This window comes from Maniola jurtina, chromosome 2 (genome assembly GCF_905333055.1).
Source record: "Maniola jurtina chromosome 2, ilManJurt1.1, whole genome shotgun sequence".
In the NCBI taxonomy this organism is placed as follows: Eukaryota; Metazoa; Arthropoda; class Insecta; order Lepidoptera; family Nymphalidae; genus Maniola; species Maniola jurtina.
This window is the reverse complement of record NC_060030.1, coordinates 10,071,859-10,083,459: the sequence shown is the minus strand read 5'-3', so window position 1 is coordinate 10,083,459 and position 11,601 is coordinate 10,071,859. Positions and strand designations below refer to the sequence as shown.

Genomic DNA, 11,601 nt, shown 5'->3' with positions numbered 1-11,601 from the left:
CTTTGAACAGAATGGAATAGAATGAAATGGAATGGAATACAATGATTAATTTTTATTCCTGTAAACTTTTAGGTAAACTTCAAAGTGTTTTTGAATGGTCAGAAAAATTTACCACTGGTTCGGAATGCCGTTCCTACGTTTCTAGGGTTTCGTACCTCAAAACGAAAAACAGAACTCTTATAGGATCACTTTGTTGTCTATCTCTCTGTCTGTCGAGTGTGTCAAGAAAACCTCTAGGGTACTTCCCGTTGACTCAAAACCATGAAATTTGGCAGGTAACCTAACTGCGTAATTTTGGCTAGTTTTTTTAATCGATAAAGAAAGTTTGCGACATTGTTCAATAAAAAATTTGGATTCCAACTCTTCAATCCTGATGTTGCAGGGGACCTGACTACTAAAGCTAATGGGATTTAAAAAGTGTTGATTATTAATTGATATTGAAGGTATCTATACCAAGTAAATACTTTGTCGTTGACCTCAACCCTGATGCTGTAAGAAATTGCATTCCTAAATCCTGGTGATCCCTCGGGATTTGAAAAGGATCATCCGTTTAAATGTTCTTACGTGATACAGAAACAAGTTGCATCCCGGGGACGGGCTATTACGGAGAGGCAACTTTTGTTCTGGGAAATGAAAGGATCGGGATTTTCAAAAACCTAAATCCACGCGAGCAAAGCTGTGGGCATTAGCTAGTTGTAAATATATTTAAAAGCTACTATAAGATAATAAATAAGGTACTTATTTCCTTATATTTTTATTGTATGGCAGCGCGCGGTTTTAAATTATAAATTGCACGTCCTGTTCTGTAATACATTTTTTTCTCAATATCTATCGCTTTATCACATAGCAAGAGTCCGTAAGACATAATACAGTGAATATAGGCAAAATATACAATTTTTGCAGTTTCCACGTCAGTACCTGTCGAATTTTTCTAACAGTGTAAGCAGCAGAGTTGAGTTTACCATCAAGTGTTGATATGTGGGTGTTCCATAGAAGCTTTGCATCTAACGTTATACCGAGAAACACGGGGTTCTCCTTTATTTTCAACATATGATTATTAATCAATGAATTTATGTCATTTAAGGTCCTGGTATTGGGCAGTGTGAATTGAACACACTTAGATTTCTTTGCATTTGGAATTGATTTGGAAGTAAATTGTTAGCAATAAATCAGAGAGTGACCTGTGATATGGCATTACATATAGTATACATTGTCAAAAATTATAATATTAAAGCTGTGCGTATTGCGTGAGGAATTGCGTATTGCGTGAGGAATAGGTGCAACTTGCAGGGTTTGATGCATGCGCTATTGCCAGCAAACATGAGACATATTTTTATCTACAGGCAACGTCTGAGTAGGTAACGCATACGTCTAACGCAAGTTGAAATGTACCAGTGTATTTAGTTAGACCTATCGACAAGTTTAGAGTCGGGTGTAGTTTAAATGTGGCCCGTGTGTTTAGACCAGTTTAGACTGTCAGTTCCGCCCCCCGTCACCGTCGGGGGTTGGTCGTCCCCCGCACCTCACCACCCCTCTTGCAGAAATCGAGACAGCACGAAATTTTCAAGATTTCTGGGTGTAATTTCTGGTTTTCGTAGTTCCAACATAATTATAACAATATAAAATATATAACGATATTTTTTTTACTGCATGATATTCATTAAATTTTCTAGGTCTGTGGTTTTTCCAAATTTCATTAAATTGCTTCGTTGTCTAGAAAAACGAGCACAAAGTTGGGCCTTTTTTTAAAGAAAAATACAAATCTTTGAACCCCTGTAATTTTAAAACTACATATTTTTAGAAAAATCTAAAACACCACAGACACAGATATTAGTTTCTAGACTATGTCTGCAAAATTTCATGGACTTTGGTTGCTTAATATTCAAATGAAATGGGAACTACGATTGTATGGAGTAAGTGGCGGAGAGAGCTCTGTTAACAATGATTTGCTTATTTTATTTTTTAAATCATTATTTATGAACGTTCATTAGCAACGCCAATTTAACGAACTTACGGTACATTAAACCATACAAACAAACCATTAAATATCTGAGGATTATTTATTCAACTTAATTTCCTGAGCTGATCGCGAACAAGGCAGAGTTAATGAAGGAGAGCTCCGGATCACTGGAGCCACCCTTGATTGGAACTTATTTATTTGCTATGGAACGACTTTCACGCTGCCAGTACGTTTAATTAGATTCTGAACTACCTATGGATATAATCATTTCGAGCATCTAGGGATGGTTCACATTAGATCATGCTGGACCGAGTAACAACTCCACCCGCCTGCGGTAGCTAACTCATGCTAAAACATAAACGAGCCTTTGGTGATATTGGTATAACTATTTCGGATTACGAATCGCGGCGTACAGAAGTTTCTATAAGAAATTATGTCTAGCAGACGTCTATCGGACGACAAAGACGATATCTTATGGTTTTTATACAATTCATTTACTTTAGATGCTGCAAATGCAACTCTTAAGGCTATCGTTGTCAACGATCCCCCGTCGATTTCCTACGTATGATATTATTGTTCTTATCTCTATCTGCCCTGGTTCGTGCATTCTCGGTTCCTAGATCGGTACATTTGTGATAACCAATTGAAATTGCTGTGATTGGCTGAATTTACCATGTTCTTGCTGCGACAGTGAGTTTTAGCCACTAGCGGAACAATGTTAGCCGGTCAGAAATGATTGCAATTAGTCAACCTGTTTGACGTCCGTGTTCTGTTTTCGATTACAAAAAAGAAAAAATTGTTGTTGCAATCATCAATTTTAGCAAATAGTGAAAGAGAGTCGGCCAATCAGAGGTCACAACTACCGTCACACTTTCTGTCACACTATGGCAGTAGGCATACCGAGTAATGAAAACAATTTTTAAATTCTGTCTAGGAAGTAGTAGGGTTGCCACCTGCCTCTTTTTGATTTACAGGCTACCACCATCAAAAATACGGGGTTTAGATTTGAAGAAATTTGAAAATTTGAAGTATTTAAAGAAATAGGCGGTGGTTCTCTCTGAAATGCATGGAAAGCCTATTTAGATATTTTAGTTTATTTGTAAGTTTTGTATTTTTTCTCCGTATGTTGCCGTGTCTTGATTAGTGAACTGTGTTTGCAATGTGGTTTTAAATAAAAGATTTATTTATTTAAATAGCTTTTAAAAACTCTTAAGTTTTGTAAAACAAAATGTTATACATTTCATGCATACAATCTTTTCATTTTAACTTAAAATTACATTTAATTTGTAATTCCACCTCCACAGTATCAATACTATGGCCGTAGCCAGGAATCGATTGCGGGAGAGGTTTTATCAGGGCCGGAACTGAATCCTGTCATGAGGAAAAAAACATTCGCTCAACTTTATGGGCTAATTACCTGGTTAGTGAAATTTCACCTTTCAATTTGTCAGTGAGATAAAATACAACAATAAAAAAGCGCGAGCGCAGTGAGCGTAAGTGTTTTTGGTTCAATACAGAAAAAATTAAAGTGAAAGGGAAACGAGTTTAGCCATAGCAAGATTATATTTTTAAAGCTTCCTATCCATACTAATATTACGAATACGACAGTATATCTATTTGCCTATCTACCCTTTCACGGCCCATCTTCTTTACCAAAATTTTGGTACTTACTATTCAGAGGTAACTTGCATCCCAGACATTTTTTTTTAGGCGGCTTTTTAGCCCGGAAAATCCCCCACGGAATTTTTTAAAATCTAAATTCATGCAAACGAAATTGCGGAGTTTACACCAAGTAATACAAATTCAAAGCGCGAGTGAAGTGAGCGCGAAATGTTTGATATATTTCCAAAAAAAATTGGTAAGCAAATGCAAGAAATAGTGTAAGTATTATTTTAGGCTTAGGTTTTTGACGGATTCCCAGGCGCAGTCGCCATTTCTAAATTTCTGGTCTGATTCGAGGCTTCGGTCATGGCTAGTTATATGGTTACTATGGCCCTAACGGCCAAGAAATTAGACTGCATCATCACTTACTACTAGAAAAGATTAAAGTCACGGGCTAACTTGTATAAAAAAAGGCTTACATCCTCAAACCAAGCCCCGCTGCCTTGGCTACGACCATGATCAATATCGAGTGGGTTTCGGCTACGCATTGCCGCAAAAGGAAAATATTCTTTCTACTGGACATAACGTCAGTGTTTGATTTCGCCAGCCAGGTTTCTGTATCCCGAAATACGGGGTAACCAGTAAAATACGGGGCCTCTGGCAACCCTATTCGGAAAACACTGTCACATTCAAGTTAATGTCAAATATTTTGTTTTCAATTACAGAAAGCTGCATCAATCATTATTACAATATTTTCTTTGTTGTGATTGGCTGAATTTTTGAGTTTGAGCCAATAAACAGACTGTTTGCCAATTAAACGTCATAACAATATAAATGCCAGAAAGTTTGACCAAATAAAACAAACTTAATGAGAACTTAGTGAGAATGCAAACGGCACACAATTTATAATACATATTATGTTAGTCGTATATAATAGATATTATAGTAGTCGTTCACTTTGGTAATAGTCAGATTGTCATCAGTAAAATTGATATTGGTTGATGTATCGTAAATTATTGTTTCGGTGACAAATATTTTTATTATCTATTTATCTTTGAACAGAATGGAATAGAATGAAATGGAATGGAATACAATGATAAATTTTTATTCCTGTAAACTTTTAGGTAAACTTCAAAGTGTTTTTGGATGGTCAGACAAATTTACCACTGGTTCGGAATGCCGTTCCTACGTTTTCTAGGGTTTCGTACCTCAAAATGAAAAACGGAACTCTTATAGGATCACTTTGTTGTCTATCTGTCTGTCTGTCGTGTGTGTCAAGAAAACCTCTAGGGTACCCGTTGACTCAAAACCATGAAATTTGGCAGGTAACCTAACTGCGTAATTTTGGCTAGTTTTTTTAATCGATAAAGAAAGTTTGCGACATTGTTCAATAAAAAATTTGGATTCCAACTCCTCAATCCTGATGTTGCAGGGGACCTGACTACTAAAGCTAATGGGATTTAAAAAGTGTCGATTATTAATTGATATTGAAGGTATAGGATGCTGTAAGAAATTGCATTCCTAAATCCTGGTGATCCCTCGGGATTTGAAAAGGATCATCCGTTTAAATATTCTTACGTGATACAGAAACAAGTTGCATCCCGGGGACGGGCTATTACGGAGAGGCAACTTTTGTTCTGGGAAATGAAAGGATCGGGATTTTTAAAAACCTAAATCCACGCGAGCGAAGCTGTGGGCATTAGCTAGTTGTAAATATATTTAAAAGCTACTATAAGATAATAGATAAGGTACTTATTTCCTTATATTTTTATTGTATGGCAGCGCGCGGTTTTAAATTATAAATTGCACGTCCTGTCCTTTTCTGTAATACATTTTTTTTTCAATATCTACCGCTTTATTTCATAGCAAGAGTCCGTAAGACATAATACAGTGAAAATAGGCAAAATATACAATTTTGCAGTTTCCACGTCAGTACCTGTCGAATTTTTCTAACAGTGTAAGCAGCAGAGCTGAGTTTACCATCAAGTGTTGATATGTGGGTGTTCCGACTTCGGCGGGGAGGGGCAACACACGCACAACAGACGGAAACGTTTAAGTGCGGAAACCAGCCCAGAGAGAAGAAGAAGAAGAAGAAGATGTGGGTGTTCCATAGAAGCTTTGCATCTAACATTATACCGAGAAACACGGGGTTCTCCTTTATTTTCAACATATGATTATTTATCAATGAAATTATGTCATTTAAGGTCCTGGTATTGGGCAGTGTGAATTCAACACACTTAGATTTCTTTGCATTTGGAAGTAAATTGTTAGCAATAAATCAGAGAGTGACCTGTGATATGGCATTACATATTATAGTATACATTGTCAAAAATTATAATATTAAAGCTGTGCGTATTGCGTGAGGAATAGGTTGCAAGAGAGTTGCAACTTGCAGGGTTTGATGCATGCGCTATTGCCAGCAAACATGAGACATATTTTTATCTACAGGCAACGTCTGAGTAGGTAACGCATACGTCTAACGCAAGTTGAAATGTACCAGTGTATTTAGTTAGACCTATCGACAAATTTGGAGTTGGGTGCAGTCTAAATGTGGCCCGTGTGTTTAGACTTTCAGTTTCTGTCAGTTTCACGTGTCGTCCCCCGCACTTCACCACCCCGCTTGCACAAATCGAGACAGCACGAAATTTTCAAGATTTCTGGGTGTAATTTCTGGTTTTCGTAGTTCCCACATAATTATAACAATATAAAATATATAACGATAATTTTTTTACTACATAATATTCATTAAATTTTCTAGGTCTGTGGTTTTTCCAAATTTCATTAAATTGCTTCGTTGTCTAGAAAAACGAGCACAAAGTTGGGCCTTTTTTTAAAGAAAAATACAAATCTTTGAGCCCCTGTAATTTTAAAACTACATATTTTTAGAAAAATCTAAAACACCACAGACACAGATATTAGTTTCTAGACTATGTCTGCAAAATTTCATGGACTTTGGTTGCTTAATATTCAAATGAAATGGGAACTACGATTGTATGGAGTAAGTGACGGAGAGAGCTCTGTTAATAGAGTAGCTGTCTTCGAAAACAGAGATTGTAGTCTCCTGTCACTGAGAATGCAATTTGATAAGATCATGAGAAATTGAAGCTGAGATTGTATTAGCGCATGGAATTTCAGCTTTGTTTCTTTATTCATTGGCGCATAAGAAGGGATTTCTCCTTACAAACAATTCGTTTTGGGAGGAATTATTCTTTTATATGAAGCATCTTAACTTACGTTTGCTACACCCTCAAACAAGAAAAGACCAATTTATTTTAAAATATAATAAATAATAAAAAAGGGCGCTGCAGTTGAAGTGTAGTGATATTAGCTCCGTAATTTTATGAGAATATCAAATAGTTAAAGTACAAAACTTAGTCTATTTCTAGTAATAAACAGAAGATCTATATCCAATAATTACGTGCAATTGTTATCGTAATCAGAAGTGACCGATAAATACGTAAAAAAGTGCATCTTCGTTCTATCTACGCGTGACGACTGTGACAATATGGCGCCAATGTTCCGTGTGCAACAATAAAACTTACCAATTTCAAGGTAAACTAGTGCCCATTGTAAACCGAAACAATAAATAGTAGAAGAGAAGATCCTACGAAGTTATTTTTCTTTTGTGCCAAGTTTGATAGTAAGAAATGGAAATAATTACCTAATTAAAGAATGAATATTTGGAAATAGACGGTGTGCGAACAAAAACATTCGTTTGTGCACTGCGTACCTACATACTTATTGCCGCATAACCAAACCAAAACAGATATTAATTACTATTTTTACATACTTACCATAGTTACATTAATCTGAGCTTATAAAAATTGGACTATCTACCTATATACAAAATTACGGGAGTAATAGATATCACTGCACATTAGGCACTATTCCACGAATAATAAACTAATAATGGAAGGTGTTCCACGCATGCTAGAAGAGATTAAAGAACAATTTAACTCTCAAAAGAAGGACTTCCTAGATATGAAAGAACAAATGAACGCAATAAATAAAAACATTGATGAAAAATTCTTAGTTGTCTTGGAGAAATATAATGAGCTGGAGGAAAAAATAAATAATCAGCAGCAACATATAAATTATTTGGAAAAATATATTAGACGAAAAAACTTAATCTTCTTTGGCATTGAGGAAAAAGAGAAGACCTACCAAGATTTAGAGGAAAACATAATAAATATAATAAACAGCAAAATGAATTTAAATTTTGATAAAAACTGCATTGAATACATAGGAAGAATGGGTAAAAATAAAAATAAGTTGAGACCAGTAATAGTAGTTTTATCCTCAGTGGGGAGAAAAATAGAATTGCTGAAAAAGAAAAAGTGCCTTAAAGAAACGAATTATTACATAATGGAAGATTTTCCGAAAGATGTTCTGGAAAAAAGGAAAGAATTAAGAAAAAGTCTTGAAGAAGAAAGAAAGCAAGGAAGAAATGCAATTTTGAAATATGACAAAATAGTATTTTTAAAAAACCAAAAAGAATTGCTTTCTAAAATTTCTGTATATGAAATGAATATGGCGTCGACTTTGGAGACAAATAATAATCAGAACATTCAAAAATACAACAAAAATAACAAAATGTTATCACGAAAACTGCATAAAAATCAAAAGCAAAAGTAACTTTAAATTCAAGATTGCCCCTCTCTGCCTCCCAAGCCGGCTGGTCACCGTGGGAGTGCTATCTGACCGCGACCCTTCTGATGGTGAAAATGGCAAGAGTAATAAAATAAAATATTAAGAAAAACGTAACCAACAGGAGGAGGCCTTCGCCTAACAGGCGTACTGAAAATAACAGAACATAATATAGCTTAAAAATATTTACATAGGATTACTCTTACAAGCACACTGTATACATGCAGTTATTTACTATAAAACAACATTATTTTTACATAACATAAAGTGACTATATAAGTATTACTCGCAAGTGGAAACTTAGGTGCATTATAAATTATATTACCTACATAATTACCACTAAGAAAATAAGACAGGGAAATGTTTGTATTTAATTGTAATATAAGTTATAAGAATCGTAATATTAAATAAGTATATTTTACATACAATATGATAGATAAAGATAGATATAATATGTATAATCATTGCTTCTTCAATATGCTGTTGTAATGCAAAGAATATGTAATATGTATACGGATATATTTTAGCAACATCTATTGTGCTTTTTAAAATATTATAAATAAAAACAAGATGATATTGTTGTCTAGTAAAAATAATAAAATTTGAATTGTAAATTAGTAGGTACTAACTATCATAGATAACAATTAACAATAAATAGGTACCTTCCCATAGGCCTATACCTACCATGTGATTGATATAGGTGTAATGAGCTTTTCCATTAAAAAACAGTTTTTATTTAGAATAAATTGTGATTAAAAATCAAAATTTAAATTAAGAAGTTATTGTTATAGTAATAAATTGTGTTCACTAAGAAAACAAAAATGGAAAGAAATATTATACATATATTTGTTGCTACTATAATTATAAAATTAAAAATTCGAATTATGTAAACTTACCTAAAAAGCATGTATAACTTACATAATATTGTATTTTAAAATGTAAATTTTATTTTCAGTAATAAAAGGCTTATATTATATTATTATTATTATTAAAACTAACCTCGACCAACCTAGCAGGTACAACAACATTACACAAACAACATGATATTTATTATAAACAACAAAAAACAAAAAATTTGCAGACAGTAGAAGTGAAAACTATGAAATAAGTGGTTTATTTTATTTTATTTTATTCATTGTCATATCATAAATTAAAATTTCATAATTTGTTAATTAGAATCATTAAGATTAGTTAAGCAAGATAATATAGTTTTACATTTATAGCCTTTATGGACTTCCAAGCACTACCAACATTAGCATGTCGGTGACGGCATGACCTTGAAGTTTTTACATATCCCAAAAGCGCGCAACGCGCCTAATAAGCTTTCACTTCAAAAATACCGCCAACATGGTATCATAAACACAGCCACGTCCTACATAATACATTCTTAATTTAAACGCTGGATCTATCCCTAGTGACTGGCGAGTGCACTGTAAACTAAAATTGACTTGCAAATAAGCTGCATGTTGGGCACTGCGATACACGATGTCATTCAATGAAAATCGCGCGTGGAAAGTCCGCGTAGATTTTGCGCTTTTTAACATTTCCTTAGAACACACTTAGTTTTTTACTGGTTGTTCTCGGTAGGAACGGCATTCCGAACCAGTGGTAGATTATTTTGACCATTTAAAAGCACTTGTAAAAGTTTAATTGGATAAAAATATTTTGAATTTGAATACACACTATTATTATGAACGAACGTCACGCGCGTTTTTCCGCTTGCGGCGTGTTGGTCAAATCAGCTACAAAACAACTTTTTATTTCACTTAGTAATAGTTTAGGGATAGGGAGCTTTGTGTGAAATACTAAAATGTGACGTCATAAATATTTGAGGTGCGTCTTTAGTTTAATCGATTAATCGAAATGGTTATAAAACTAACATGACTCGTGGATTTTAGGCATCTTGAACGACGCTCTAGAAGTATGTAATAAATATTGAGAAATAATTAATTTCTGATAAAGCATCATCCCTATTCGCAGTCCCGGTTTTTCTTTTTTGTTTGCCTGTTTTATCCTTGGACTGACGGACAAGACAAGTATAATATACTCACAAAAGGAGCTAGTCTCAAAAACTTTCAGTACTAAAAATGCAAGCGATGACGTCAGTTAGCATTTGACATGACTAAAAACTTCGTAAAGAGAGGTTTAGAATGCATGTGATGCGATCCAATCTTGCTGTTAAAGTGACCCAAACATTTTCAGAACCTATGCGTTGCATACCTTAGATACGCCTTGAGCGGTTCTTCACCCCCTGCGGGTATATACGGTTTATTTATAAGAAACGTACAACAAATAATAGTAAATGTGTAACTAAAACAAACCGTGAGACTGGCAATCATATTATAGCGTTAGAGTTTGAAGGACAAGTTATCGCAATGCTCTCTAGAGGCACTTACTTATACAGCTTTCTATAGTTGCTTTGCCCTTCAGCGTAATCGAATTATAGGTAGTATAGCAATTCCATGTCATATATTTTTTGGTGGGCTTGTTAGGTTTCCATTTCACGTCATAGTTTGAGTTTCAAGGGTCTATAAGCTGATTCAAATGTGGAGACGCTTAAAACATTTAGGTATCTATGATCTAGAGTTTCATGTCCATTCCAGCAGCCTTGGATCGAATAGGTAGGTTTCTACGTTGGGATCCAGCATAGAGCCCAAAGATATGACATTATTTACTAACTGTAGTGTACTTAACTGATATTTTTAAAACTTAGGCCATGTTTTATTCAAAACTTGAGGATTGCAAAAGTAATTTACGTGTTTCCATTTAAATTCTTCTGGCGCTCGCAATAAAGTTGAATGGAGTAGATGCGTAGATTTATTCTTATATCGCGGGATTAGGCTGTTCCCGCTAAGCTGCCATCGACCCCGCTTCTCTGAATTGAGTGCTTTGTTTTTGTTACTTGTCTAAATTGCAGGTCGGGTTTTTGATATATTTAGATAAAGTTATTTTAAAAATTGTATTTGTAGGCTTACTTAGGAGCTAACGGGAATCGAAACCGCATAACTTCGTCAGGCCAGAACGTAGATAGAGGATTACATTATACGTCTATGAGCCAGAGTGTCTTTTTGTTAAAGATTTCCAGTAGGTATACCGCCCTTGCGAAATCACAGGTGTAGATTTTGCGCCTATCAGTAGCAATAGCAGCAGTACTGTAACTAATTATTATTATTAGTTACAGTATTACAAGCTTAAAATTTCTTCAGACAAATCCACATTATAGCGGGAGGGGAAGGCGATTAGTGGATGGAAAAAGATCATGTTTTAATCTTTCTAAATCCTTAGACAACCTACAGTCTTACGTGCTCATATGTTTTATCATGTTTACAGTAAAAGAGAGGTATAAAAGGCGGAGTATAGTTTGGAAGGCAGTCCTGTCATACGTGGATTTT

At 34.6% G+C, this 11,601-nt stretch overlaps 2 long non-coding RNA genes across 2 annotated transcripts in view; one reads left to right on the top strand and one right to left on the bottom strand.

Moving 5' to 3' along the window:
* The first annotated feature begins 2,074 nt into the window (after window positions 1-2,074).
* Window positions 2,075-11,601, top strand: part of LOC123873366 — an 11,003-nt gene continuing 1,476 nt past the window's right edge. The window contains exon 1 of the long non-coding RNA XR_006797671.1: window positions 2,075-2,186. This is a non-coding gene — a long non-coding RNA (uncharacterized LOC123873366). The remainder of the gene's footprint in view (window positions 2,187-11,601) is intronic.
* Window positions 8,268-11,601, bottom strand: part of LOC123873359 — a 22,282-nt gene continuing 18,948 nt past the window's right edge. The window contains exon 3 of the long non-coding RNA XR_006797669.1: window positions 8,268-8,410. This is a non-coding gene — a long non-coding RNA (uncharacterized LOC123873359). The remainder of the gene's footprint in view (window positions 8,411-11,601) is intronic.